Here is a 14,954-nt window from a genome sequence, read left to right on the forward strand (position 1 = left end):
TGACCCCTGGTTTGTTGACTCTTGTTCTCGTCTATCCTATTTTCCACACAATAGGACCATCTTCTTCAGTCTGAAGCGAGTGGTGGGATTCTATTCTATTCCACTAAGTTGACTCTTTCATGAAGGGCCTTTCTCAAGGCTCCTTCCTTCACCTCTGCCCAAGTCAAGTGGTTCCAGCTTATAGTTGGTCTTCCTTAAATCACCTCAGCGTTCTCTTGAATTCAGAACCAAGAACCATACGGTAAAGAAAGTAATGGGAGTTGGCCATTTTCACTCTGTCAAATAAGTCTAGGTTTTCAAGATTTCCCAAAACACTAGGATGAGTGGAAAATATAGTGAATAACAGTTATTAAATCTTTTCAATAACAAGATCTAGGGAGACTATCTCAAGAGCTAGACACATTGGTCTCCTCAACTTGGCATCCCATATCCTCTTGCTATAGCATCAGTGGCTTTTACACATCCTCCTATAACCATCATCAGGTATTGTATCAATTTTATCACTTCTAAGCTGTGTGACTTCAAAGAAATTATTCAATCTCTCTGTGCCCTAGTTTTCTCAATTGAATGAAATAATTTGTTTGAAGAGCTTTGCACAGCACTTGGCATACAGTAAGCACTTGATAAATACCATGCATTAGCTTCTTGTCCTGTGAATATTCTCCATACTTATCGTCCCTGGGCCGTTCCTGTCTTCATCCTCACACATCTGTATTCTTCCCATTCCTCAAGATTGAGCTCAAATACTGATTGACCAGAAAATGTTTCATAATCTTCCTGGTGAGAAGTAACCTTCCCAGGTCCCACTAACCCCCCTCAACTGAACCTCCTACTCCTACTTATCACGGTTATGCTCTACCTTGTCATAGTCTGTTGGCACTTGTTACCATAAACCTCTTAGGGACAGAACACATCACCAGTTCTTTTCTGGATTCTCTCTATGGTACTGAGCCCTGTGCCTCCGTGCACAAAGGATTCTTTGTTAGTGTTGTTTGAATTAATGAATTAAGTAAATCACGAAAATCCTCACTAGCCAGATTTGAGTTTCCCTTTCATTTTGCATTCTGTATTTGGTTTCATGAGGATGGGGGTCTCCTGTCAGTTTCCAGGGGAAATCTAACAAGGCTCATTAGTTTTCAGAATATATTGGATATGATAACTGACAGAGATGCTATTCTTGCTCAGGTTTGAGTATGGGTGGATGGTTTTTCTTGATAACTTGCAGATATGAATTCATCCATTTATACCACATCTCGGTATAGACTGGAGACTTGGAACACGGGCCTCGGAGACAGCAGGAGCAGGTGTGCTTGAAGCCTAGGGCTCAAGAGAAAATTTGTCAAATTTTGCTAATTAAGTCTGGGGTCTCTCTCTCCCTCAGCCTGTCAGGATGATGGCAATGGGCTGCAGCTAGCTATTTTACGAGAGAATTCCCACTGTAGTATTTTTCCTTGTCATTAGTGAAAGAGAAGTCTTTGTGCATTAGCCACGTATTGAGGCCACACTTTACCCCAATTTAGAATATATTTGCTCCTACTTGACTTCCAATTTATGGAGTTGAGTGTAACTTCAGGGAAATTTTGGTTCCCAGGCCTGTGACACTTCCAAGTGCCGAATGAATCACAGACTTGTAGAAAATTGAAAAGGGACTTGGAGATTAATGATTCTAACGTCCAATGCATCCATCTCCCCAAATCTCTCTACAAGAGGCCTGTGCTACTTGCTCATGAATGTGCCCAGCGACAGGGAGCTTTATTGCTGTGTGAGACAATCCATTTCTTTCTCATGATAACTCCAGTTCTTATTGATATTAATAGTAACATCAGCTTGTATTTTCATAATGATTTACTTTTAAGAGAGTATCTTTACATTCTTAGTGCTTGATTTTCACAAGGTTGTTAGGAAGAGGCATGGGCCCATTCTGTCAACAATCTTCGATGATAAGGAACGCAGGCCTGGCTCGCTGTAAGCAATGAACCCTGTGTGCTCTCTGACTTCACACATGAAGTGATTGCCACCATGCCATGAGTCCCCTTTTAGAAAACAAGTTATTTTTACCTTCTGAACTACAAAAAGCGGAGTATATTTTCTCAAAGTGTAGAGGTGAAAGGAAAGACTTTAACTTTATGTTTTGAACTCAAATGTCTGTCTCGGTACTCCTTTGAGATGGCTTCACCACGTGGCCAGAGTTCAGGGAAGAAAGGAAGCCTGGAAGAAGTCCCACCTGCCCCACTGGCACCTCAGTTACCATGGAGACGATTCAGGCAACCATGGGGGACCTGCTTGCGGCAGGTGATGGCTTTTATCTCAGGCAGCCTGGAGCAAAGCCCAGGAGCTGCCAGACTTGTAGGCAGGGTGGTGTTCTCGGCCCCAGGATAGGCTCGGCCCTGCTGGCCCCAGCTGTCCTGGGTAGGCCAGGCCTGCCTAGGGGCACTGCTCTTTTCCAGTGCCCTCTTTGTCCTCGCATGAACCAGGATAATTTCATGAACCCAGTGGCCTTCCCCGACCTTAATTCAGGAATCCTAGCCTGTCTATCTGTTGTTGTGGCTCTGCCTGGGTCTAATGCCTTCAAGGCCCCAACAGCCCAACCTCAATAGTGTTGAGGGAACTTACACTGGCTCATGGTGCTGACAGGTCTAGGACATTCTCATAAGAATGAAAATACAGGTGGTTCAGTCAGTTAAGCATCTGCCTTCTGCTCAGTTCATAATCCCAGGGTCCTGGGATTGAGCCCCATGCTGTGATCCCTGCTCAGTGGGGAGGCTGCTTCTCCCTCTCCCTCTGTCCCTCCCCTCCACTTGTGCTCTCTCTCTCTCGAATAAATGAATAAAATCTTATAAAATATGAAAAAAAGAAGAACGAAAATACATCATCATCATCATCATAATGCTGGGAATTTGAGAGAATGAGAAGCCTAATGGGAAAGCTGTAACGCTGACACATAAAAATAAAACAGAGCCCTTTTAAATAGAATGGAGGAAAGAGAACAGGAAAGAGAACCCTTTAATACAAATTTTCAATGAGATTCAAGATGTTACAAAAGAGAAATAAGAAATAACAACAATAACAAAAGAGAACCCTCAAAAATTAGGAAAAATAATTTTTAAAAAACTCCTAAAATTGAAATTCTATAAGAGGAGTGAAAATATATGGAGGACTGAAAACTGGATTATTAATCTAAGAAATAGACCTAAATATATAGTCCAGAATACAGACAAAAAAACAAGATAAATCAATGAAAAATTTGAATGCAAATAAAAGAGAAACGGAGGATGGAATCAGGAAGTAAAATTGACAAAGACAAACAACTCCAGAAGAGGGAAAGGAAAGAATGGAGAAACAATAATAATTTTAAAATGTAATTTCTTGGAGCTGAATAAAGAGAAATACTTTTGGATTCAAAGTCACAGGATAATATACATAATTAATAAAAATAATACAAACAAACATTTTGTGGTAAAGTTTTAATTTCCAGAAATAGAAAGTGCATTTTAGAAGTTTTTAAAAAGAGAGAACAGGTGACTTACAAGGGGAAAGACTGATTTTGACATTCACGTTCATATCGGTAACCGTGGAAGCTGGTAGACTTGGGAAGTCCTGGAAGAGTAACCGTGGCAAAGCAAAATGGTGACTCCTTTGGTCCTCCAACCAAGGGCTGCAAGGGCTCAAAAGAGTATGCACCTCTGAACATCTTATGAAGGACTTGAAGAAATATGCCTTTTAGATTAGAATGTAATCAGGAATAAGAGGTCAGGTTGGGAAAGTGAAATATATCAGAAAAAATACTGATTTTCACTAAATCCAGTAAATCTCTCCCTCTCTCTCTCTCTCTTTTAAGGATTTTATTTACTTATTTGAGACTCAGAAAGACAGCGTGAGCAGGGGGAAGGGCAGAGGGAGAGGGAGAAGCAGACTTCCCGATGAGCGGGGAGCCCGACACCAGGCTCAGTCCCAGGACCCCGAGATCATGACCTGAGCCGAAGGCAGACGCTTAACCAACTGAGCCACCCAGGTGCCCCCAGTAAATCTCATTTTTAAATAGAAATCAAGTCTCTTAAAATAGAAGAAATAAGTATTTTCACAACTCAGAGTAAAAATTCCAATTGTGCTAACAGGCAGAAGGAAGAGAGACTGAGGGAAAACACACTAATTGTCTCTTCTTGAGGGAGTGTAAGCACACTTAGTAACTAACTTAAAAAATTGCCAATTGAATAGGTTAAAATAAGCAATCCGTGGGAATTTGGCTTTGAATAAATGGAGAAAATAAAAATATAAAACATTAGGAATGAGAAAAACAAACACATGAAAATCTAAGTGCAATACGTACTCTTCAGGCCGGTTTTGCCAGTACCACAGGGTCCACTAGAGTTTCACTCCCGCCTACATCCCGTGTCTATTTCTGAATGTGTTCTGAATACGAGCGGAAGGAGGTGTATGTCATTGGCTTTCCAACCTATTCCAGGGTATAAACAGAAAGAATATTTTTTCCCAAATCTTTTTATGAGGCTGGCACAGACCTGACACCAATAATTCTAATTTATGAATATTAAATTCATTTTGTCAAATGGACTTAAGGAGAGAAAAAGGAACTTCCTCGTTCACGTTACTCACAGATATGACAATACGTCTTTTGGCATGCTGAAAACATGCACGTAAAATTTCCTTTGTGCTGCTTTCGTTCCCAGGCTTGGGGCTGTGGCAGGGGGTCCCCCGGCAGGTGCAAGCTGACATTCTATCAGCTGGGAACCACAGCAGAGTAAGAGCATCTCTGTACTGACGATTCCAGGACAAGTCCTGGGAAGGGAACTCACCGGTTCCACTTGGGTCCCATTCCCATTATTGAATAAGCATTCACAGTGGCCGATCTTGTGCTGCAGCAGACCCGGGGCAGAGGCCGTGTCCACTCCCAGAACAGCAGTGCAGTTAGCCTAACCTGAACCTCAGGGGCTTAGAATGAAGAAGCGGTAACTGTCCAAATGAAAATAGGGCCTTTTACGAAGAGAAAGGAGAATGCATTCTGGGTAGACTAAATAAAGCTAAGTCAGACACACACAGACAGCAAACAAACAAAAAAACCCCAAACAGCAGCATCTAATGGGAGGTTAGTTATACAAATCTAAGTAAATCAAATGCAGGTGTATATTCCAGGAATAGTATACTACTAACATGGAGAGTAGTCGGGGTGTGCAAGGGTGGTTCTGTGTGACGAAGTCCGTGAATGCGAATCAGAGCATAATTATTTAAAAAGAAAAATATATGTAGGGGAAAGGCATTGGACCTGATGCAGCATCTCCTTCCCGTGGACTCATTCCTCCAACAAGTATTTCTTGAGCACCAACTGTGTGCTAAGCACTTTCCTAGTCACTGGATTTAGGGTGAACAAAATGGGCAAAACCCTTCTCTCATGGAGGTTACATATGAGTGATTAAAACTCTATGCAAAATAGTTAGATTGTGAACCATCCTTAATATGGTAAAAAATTATCTTTCAGATGCTAACAGCGAACTTTGTATTAAATATCAAAACACTAAAGACCTTCACATCCTAGAGTTCGTATTTTATTTATCTTTTAGGGCACAATTTTAATAAGGTTTCTAGGAAGTGTAGATATATGTACTATCTGAGTTCTTGCTTATTAAGAATATTTTTTACCCCCTTGCAAGTGAAAATAACTTGATATATTTTTCTGGCTGTGACTATTTTCCCTTTAAACTCTGAAAATGTTGCTTCTTTCCATTCTGGCATTTAATATTAATAAGGAATGATCTGAAGCCAACCTGATTTCTGTTTCTTTGTAGGTAAGCCATTTCTTCCCAGTCTTGCCTGGATACCTATCGGTTTTAGATTTTTTTTCTCCCTCTGATATGAAAAAAAAAAAAAATAACCTTTATCCGAGTAGGTGTATGTGTATGTGTAGGACTCTTAACTGACGCTTTTTATGAAATCCTTTCAGACTGAAACATAAATCTTTCTTTGACTCAAGCAGTGTTTCTTCTTCTTCCTTTTCTTGTTTCTCCTCAATTTGCAATTTTCTCTTTTAGGCTCTGTTTTATACCTACATGGGATCTTCTGGATGTGTTCCCTGTATCTTTATTTTTCTTCAATTGCCCACATCCTTCTGCCTTTCCTTGGACTGCAGGACACTTTCGAACATGTCCTTCCCTGCTTTGGTATCAGTGCCCTCCGTTTGTTTGTAGTTTGTTGTCGGTTTTCTTTATTGTCAAACAGTCCTTCCTTTATAAAAGTGCATGATGTTGCTAGAAGAAATATATCCTTTTGAACATTCTCAGGATACAAATTAAATATCCCCTCTTTTCCCTAGCAACTTTATTTACTAGAAAGATGTTGCTCTGATTCTCCAAGTCTGTGCTTTTCCAGTGTCAGATGTTGAACCTGAAACTCTCAAGAATTGCTTGTGGACCTTTTAGACATTTAGGTGTAGACAAAGAGGGACTGGAGAACTTTAGGCTTAGGGTAGTTTTCCTCTGCTAGTTCTGCCTTCCTCAAGCCTGGAAAAGAGACTGAGAGCCAGAGGCGGTGACGATGGTCTGGATCTCTGCATTCTTTGCCGGGGCTCTTTTCCCTGTTGGTGCGATCTGGAAGGTAGCTGGGGTAGTGGCCTCCTTCACCCACCTTCAGAGTTCCCTGGCACCGGGCTCATATGTCCTTGCACTTGCTCCAATGTACCAGTATAGCCTTCATGTTGCAAGGGCCAGGAAAGTTAATTCAAAGACGTCCGGACAATAAAGGGGAACAACCTGCTCAGTTAACAGAGACAAGCTGAACTCTTCCAGAGTGTTTTGCCACAGCTCAGTGATGTTGTCAAGAACCAAGTTTCTTTTGATCTCCCTTCTCTGCCTCTGAAGTGTCACCCTCACTCTGAGACTGAACTTTCTCAAGGAGACAGAGGAGCTGCACCGCACAGGACCCTGCGGGAGAAGGAGCTCACCGACTCAGCATAGGCACCTGAATTTCTTGTAACTGTTGAAGGGAGATGCACTTTCATTGATAGTTTTTAGACCGATCTTGGCCCTCCTCCTGCCCCCAGGGCGGGCATGGTGTCCATTCACTACTACTCCCTGCCCAACCACAACACCGCATTAAACTGACCACAACACCGCATTAAATGGGTGACGAGGAGTCACCCATAATATATTCAGGCTTTTAATGTCCCTTTTATTGTGTTCTCAGAGTTGGAGACAAGTTCCAGAAGTGGTCTAAATACTGCAGAGATACATTTACTTAGCCATGTGAGTCTATTATATTAATCACGCAGTTTATGAAAATTGGGAGTGGGAGCGAGAGTTTGGGGAAACCCCTTAGCCGTTATTTTGGTTTTATTCCACCTTGATATTTCGTCAATCCGAAAATCGATGAGGGGGGAGCAAAGAGACTAGACTAGAAGAATTTCATGGAATAACACTAAATTTTGATATTAAAATATGGAGGTTTGGGTTCATTCATTTATGTAACCATTTTTTTGAGCACTTGCCCCTTTTTAGGTATTTCATTCCTAGATGTGAGGGTACAGTGTTGTACTAGGTAGAAAATGCTCTTGGTTTCAAAAAGTTTAAATCATAGAAGAGATTTGAACAAAGTCAATAGATTTCTAAATGTGAAAGTGCTATAAAAGGAGAAATACCAGCTGCTCTGGGAGCACATGGGGTGGGCGCCAAAGCCAGGCTTGGGGAAATAGTAAATGCTTGTCTATTAGAGAAAAAAGACATCTGAGATAAGACTTCAGGGATAGGTAGTCATTGACCAGAGGAAGAGATGATGACGGAGTGTTGTAGCCAGGGAAGCGGCACGTGGAAAGACCCAGAAGTGAGGGGCAGCAGAGCAGGATTCCAGAGCCAGAGCACCTGGTTTCAAATCCTGGCTTGGTCACTTAGCAGCTCTGTGACAGTGAACAAACTAATTTCTTCATGCTTCCATCTGTGAAACAGGGGTAAGAATGGGAGCTACCTCATGAAGTTGTTACGAAGATTGAGCAAGTTAGAACAATGCTTTGTTTGTTACGTAAGAAATTTTAAAAATCTTACATAAAAAAAAAAAAACATACTTTCCACACTGCATCAGCCAATCCAAAAAGTAAGAATTTACTTTCTGATGTCTCCCATTCAAGATAGGCATGCTTATTTTCTAACCTCCAGAATAATGGGTCCAGCTGCCTTAACAAGACTGCCTTCTTGATCCTTCCCTGGACTAAACCAGCTCATTCAGGACATAGGCTAATGCACAAAACCAGAAGAGGAGTGAGTGGAAAGCACAGTTCAGTCACTGAGTCAATGTGAAGAGGGTAAATGAGGACCCTAGAGAGATGGTCAGGTGACGTCTAAGATGGAGGCAGGGGCAAGGCAGCAGCCAGCGAGCCATACCAGTGGTCAGAGAGACTGACAACAGATCTCTGTCAAAGCTTCTCTACCCTGTGCAAAGGCAAGACTCCATCTCCAGGAAGCCCGACCAGGACCAGGTCAGGCCCCGGTCCAAGGAAACCACAATACAAGGCAAGTTATCAAAGCAGTGACTGCTTCCTTTGATTCATTCATTCAAACAAAACATTTATTAAAATGCTTAACATGCGCCAGACAACATGTCAGGTGCTAGAAGTATTAACAAGAATATGCTGTCTTTGTTTCTAGTTGTCTAAACTATTCAGAATAATGAGTAGGATAGATGATACATAATACAGTGCTTTGATAAAAATAGACACAAGGCAGTATGGTAACAAGCCCGAAGTTCTGATCTCACCAAGCCCAGCTGCAAGGATGAGGGGAGAGGCAAGGAAGAGGGCAAGATTAAGTAGTCTTCACTGAGGAGAAATCCTATTATTAATAGATGCTCAGGGCTAGCTGGCTTCTAGAATGGCCCGTTGAGGCTACTCTATAACATAACTCTTTCTAGAACTTAGGTTAGAGACTGCAGGCTGCAGTGTGCAAGAACAGAATCATGTAACGAAGGTAAGGAGAGTATCTGAATAAAAGAAAAATTGCAGAGTGTCCATCAAATATGAACAGACCTCAAAAATATCATTGCTTAGAATACTATTCAACAATAAAAAAGAATGAGGTCAGCAATGCTGCTAAATAGCTTGCGAAGCACAGGATAACCCCCCACCCCTGCCAACAATGAATCGTTTAGCGCAAAATAGCAATGGCTGAGGCTGAGAGATACTGATCTGAAGATGCAAGCAGAGGTCATGAAGGGTTATGGGGTCAAGCCAAGGAATTTGGCCTTCCGCTGAAGAATAGTAAGGAAACATGGGATTCAGTGGGGGCATTGGCATGATGAGATCTGATTTTTAGAGAGATCGATTTCGGTGTAGCACAGTGAAGGTCCTGTAGAAATCAAAGTGGAGATGCTCAGGAGGTCACTGAAGATAAGGTTACGACACTCAGAAGACACTCGAATGTAGGCAGGCAGCACGGTGCATCAGGCAGAGTACATGAGAAGGCTTGGGCTATCCTAAGATGAGCAGAGCATCAGATGAGAAGGTAGAGCTCTGAGGGGCACTAACAAGCATGGGAAACAGAGCTTGCAAAGGAAGCGAAGATGGTGGCTAGAAAGTTAAGGAGAAAAACAGAAGAGGACTGTGTGGTATCACAGAAGTCAAAGTAGATTGTTTCAAAGAGGCCAATATTCTGCACAGAGATCAAGTAATATGAAGACTGGGAGTTACCCAATGACTTCAGCAGCAAGGAGGTTAAGGGAGACGATGGTAAGAGCAGGTTTGGTGGGGTGTTGGAGACAAAAGTCAGATGTAGTGGGGATAGAAGTCAGAGGAAGCGGGAGGTAAGAAAGTGGAGGCCAAGAGCGTAAGAGGACTCATTTGAGAAATGTGGAGGCAACAGGGAGGGAGGAGGTCAGTGATGGCTTAGAAGGGGATGTGGGGTCAACACATTTAAATGCTGAGTGGAAGCATCAGTAGACAAAGGTTATCAGAAATATAAAATAGGGGAATGAAAATGTCAAGGTTATCGGGAAGGACTGAAGTCATCGCTCGACTTAGGTGGAAAGAGATAGGTACAGACAAAGGAGTTTGTAGGGTTGGTGGCAGAACATTGAGGAGTTCCCCAATCTGAAGCTTTTGGCTTTCCCTGGAATGAGGTAAGGCCATCTCCCCAGAGCGAGCTGGTAAAATGGCAGGGTTGGGATTTGGGGAGAGTGCACAGTTTGAAATAGCTATAATAGAGTGGCAGAGAAGGAAGCAGAGAGATTTATGGACGAGGCAGAAGGCTCTATTGAGACGGGGACACAAATACGCAATGGCATCAGCGTGTGTGTGTTTTCCCAGCAGCGTCCAGCAGGCTACTTATGTATTCGACTGAAGTGGGAAGTAGATTCATCCTGGTTGAGATTTTTCGCAGTCAGATGAGACAAGTGTCAGTGTAAGACCACATTACCTAACCTGGAGAGAGACGGAGGTAAAGGCGGCAGGGTCCTGATGGACAGAGAGAGTAGGGAGGTCAGGGGCTGGCAAGGTCTAGCAATAGCTTTGGTGGGAGTAGCTGCAGGAGAGAGCTGGTTGTGGTTAGACAGATGGATAATCTAGAACATGACAAGGTCAAGGATGAGGCTACGGGATGGGGTAACTAAACACCGTGGAGGTGAAAGTCATTGAAAATGAATAGAGTTAGAGTATAAAACGGATTTTCTTCATCAAAGCTGACTTCTCTCAGCAGACTAGAAGCATAGCACACCTCTCAAAGCAAGCACAGATCCTAAGTAATGTTTTGCTTTCAGTTCTCAATTGCATTTTATCCATAAATCTAGACACGCTAGTACTTGCTACACTCGTATCTATCCAGCAGTCACACTTAAGGAAATCATGTAGAGACGAATGGAAACATCTCTGAAGTCCACAGATGAGTACGGACCATTGTGTGCTCATTGACCTGAGGGTTAGAGCTATGGAAAATGTGGTAGCCTAGACTATGATAGTCTTTTTGTAAACACCCACTTGGCCCACTTATACCGATACTTTGACTTGCACCAAGCCAAGCAGGGCCATGCCAATTTCTCCTGTATTTTATTTTCAATTTCAGGGAAGGGGGAGATACCCCCGGAGTTTTTTAAAAATCTGGGAAGAGGCCTGAAGGTCATCTCCTCCAGCTGACCTTTGTTGTAGAACTGTTCAGTATCCTTTCCCCGGGGTTGCCCTGTCCATTCCTGGAAGAGCTTAGGTTTCAATCCCAGTCTTTAATTCTTAATCTGGCCCTCTGTGTGCTACTCCAGATTCCTGGGATGCTACTAGAGAGAGAGGCTGCCCACCTCTGTCCAGCCTGGAATGATGGTCTTGTTCCGCTGTCCCTTACGTTGGATTAAAACTCTCCTTGTAGTTCATCCCTCGCCTACAGTTCAGCCCTTGGAGTTATCAGGGATAAGCTGCATCCTTTTGCACACAAAAAAGGTCTTTGGTAATGCCAGGAGCCCTCCGTCTAGTGCATCTTCCCTTTCTCAAGACACATAGTCCCCCCTTTACTCCACCACTCTTCCCTCTTCTCAGGCACTGACCTCTGCATGCTGTCCTCCTCTTCCAGCAGGTGCATCTAGACCTCATCCTCGGGTTTACCTACTCGCCAGTTTTCTCTGCGGGAAAAGTAAGTTCTACCAGAAAGTAGGCTTTCGACCTTTGGAAGACTGTCCTCAAGTTCACGACTCTACTACCCACTTGGGACAACCCGATGCTGTGGACCACATTAACAGGCATCCCCCTAACGTAGATCCAGAGCCACAGAACGCTAGAACTGGGATTGAACCTGACACCATCTAAGCCACTGCTTTATGATGCAGAAAGGAAGCTGAGGCAGGAGGGTGCAGCCCCTTGTCCCGATCATGGCAATCGGCTGTGGATTCAAATCTAGTTCCTCTTGTCCGAATCCGATCCTTTTTGTGTATCCAATTCCCTGGGGGACACAATCTCGTTTTCTTCTCCTTAAATATCTGTGCCAGAATAATTTTTCAGCTCAGTTCCACATATTAGTGCTCTGAATATTCATTTCCCAACCCGCGGGAGCTTAACTGGATCCAAAAATTATTGTTATTGGGTGACATGGATTATAACAAATACAAAGTGGGAGAAAACACACAAAAACTGTTTACGGCCTCATGACATTCATCAGGCTGCGACCAAAATTGGACACGGCAGAGCATTATAAATCGTGGGGCTGGAAGGGGCAAGCAGGGAGAGAAAGCAGTGAGGCGGCGCTGATGCCTCCAGCCACATTTGTCACCTGCCACCTCCCAGCCCCCTTCCCAGCAGCGCTGGGGCACAGCAGGGTGTGTTCAGAAGCAGTGGCTCTCCCCGAGCTCTCTGCAGAGCTGACACATGCTACCGATACTCAATAATTAAAGGTGCTCACAGGGCCAGCTAAGCCCCTCCTCGCTGAAACAGCTTATCAGGAGTCTGGATTTTGAAAAATGAAATGGAAAAAAAACAACAACAAAAAAAAACCTCTGAAGAGTTGGCAGGGAGAGAGACAGCATTGACCTCTTTTCCTCCAACAACAATGGAAAACCTAATCCTCAATATCATGGCCGAGAATGAAGAGTGCCCTGCAGAGAGGTGCACGAAACAGGCTGTGAAAATGATCTGGGAAGGAACTGGGAAAAATCCATCACCATGGAAGACTCTAGGTCAGATTCTGAGACTGCCCCAGCGCCCATCTCCTCAACTGTCCTTGGGGGGAGAATGTTGCAAAACATCAACCTAGATGTCAAGATCAGGAATCCTTCCATACACTCAGCAAACCACCCCTGCGGGCCTGCGGCTTGGCGCCTGCTTGTCTCCTGCTGCTGCCCGGGGGTCTTGGCTGCACTCTGCACAGGTGTAAAATCCTCAGTGATACCAGGAGGGCCTCCTGGATTTCCCCGAGGCCCGAGCTGCGCTCAGGGCCAGCCTCAGGCTGCAGGGGTAAAAAGCCAGGTTCCCGGGACGTGACCGCTGGCAGGCTGGGCTGCGACCGTCCCCGCAGCTTCACACTGAGACAGTCCTGGCTGACCTGCCCCCATTGCTCGTAGCCCTCTTCCCTGGACTTCAAGGTGCCCCATCTTTGATTCAATTCGCACGTTAGGACTGTGGCCGTCTCCTGGACTCCACCCATCAGAAAGCAAGCTGCTTTCCGGTGCCAGGGCAACTCAGCCGAAACGACTAGACTAATCAAGGCTGACCTCGCCTTCCCGAATCACACAGTGGGAGGAAACGCACAAGTGGGACTTAAAGCACCTGGCTTCACCTGCTGCTGCTGCCACTCAGATTGTGAGCTCTTGGCGAGTGGCTCAGACTGCCTGAGCCTCAGATTCTGAATGTATGGTGATTTTTATGCAAGAGCGTATTTCAGTATCATTCTTGGAACTTTTAAAAAAATGCATGCCCTCTCCACCACTAGATCTACAGATTCAGAATTTCCAGAGGTGGGCCTGGGCCTCTGTTATTTTCTAAAGCTCCAGTAAGTGTATCCATCCTGAAACATTTCTTCTTAAGAGTCCTAAGCCATTGGGTTATCAGAGGGACAACATAGTTCTGGGGATAAAGATACATTGTAGCAGATAAAATGCTCTAAAATTTAATTATTCATTTTAATCTTCTGCTTTTCTTCTCCCCAACACACAGACACAGACACCTTCTAAGTTCTTGGTCTAAATGCCTCTCTTCTTTCCATAAGTGGGTCCTTATCTTTTCTTTACTCTTGAATAATTAAGTTCAAAGGCTCTAGTTCATCCAAATGCGAATATTTCAAGCCTCTATTACAGGCCTCATCTTTGAAATAATACTATCTGATATTTTGTAGTTATGGTTCATATTTATATCATATCAGTGCATACCTCAATAAATATAGTGGGCTGCATATTATTCCCATTTCATAGATGAGGACGCTGAGGTTCAAAGAGCTTCAGTAACTTAGTAAGTCTTGGAGGGGGAATGTATACCCTTGTCTTCCAAGCTGAAGCCCAAGCTTTTCCCCCTGAGTCATTCCAAGAATTATATCTAAATTTTTACTTATAATTCAAATGTTAATCATTACAAAGTGAACCAGGAAAGAATGGGGCTTAGAGGACCTTTAAAATCTCTTCCATGGCTTGGTGGGCGAATGATTCTAGTGTATGTTTGGAAATATTGGTGGCTGACTGAATTCTTTATTTGTCCCCCAGATACTATGCACTGAGAAGAGGGTGCCATGGGTGGGACCTGGCTCCGCTCCCAGAGAACGGCACAGGGGCAGCTTTGTCCTGGTGACCTTATGCCCGGCCCTCTTCTTTCGACACTGCAAGCTTGGTAGCTCTTGTCCTTATACCAGGAAGAACGGAGGTCACACATGGGAAGGAGTGGGGTCGTTCCCATGTGCACGGTGGAGGCCAGTGGGGGTTGGCATTGGGTATTTCCCATCCCCCCAGGTCAGTTAGGCTGAAATCCAAGTATGTTATGCTCTGGGGAAATAGTTTAACTTGGGGGAAGATCTTGTTAAGAACAGAGTTCTGGGTATCTTTAAAAAAATAGTCATTTTTCTTCTCCCCCTGCTGGAAGTAAAAGAATTTTCTCCACCTTCACAGTAAGACCCTGTTGGGGTTCCTGGAAGTAGAGTTCATGAAAGTATGGGACTCTCCCTGAAGACTGGGTCTCCTGGGTTTTCAGTTCTTCAGCTTGTCTTTGAGTTTCCAGTAACTCGCCAATGACAGTTTCAAGTATTTTGCCCTTACGGTTCCAGCAGCAGTGGCTTCTGCTCCTGGGCTTTGGCGCTGGTAAGCTGTGATTCTCTGTATCCACCCACCCATCTCTCCAGTTTACAGGGCAGCAGTTTACCCTGTGACCCCATTTCTCTAATGGATCCAAGAAGAGTTGTTAGTTTTCAGTTTGTTCAATTTTTTTCTTGGGAGGATGGCAATGATGACTTCTCGGCTCTTCATCAGTCAGATCAGAAAATGCCTTTGCACACAGTAAAAGGAAGCAAAGAAAA

The sequence above is a fragment of the Ursus arctos genome, unplaced genomic scaffold (genome assembly GCF_023065955.2).
Source record: "Ursus arctos isolate Adak ecotype North America unplaced genomic scaffold, UrsArc2.0 scaffold_4, whole genome shotgun sequence".
NCBI lineage: Eukaryota > Metazoa > Chordata > Mammalia > Carnivora > Ursidae > Ursus > Ursus arctos.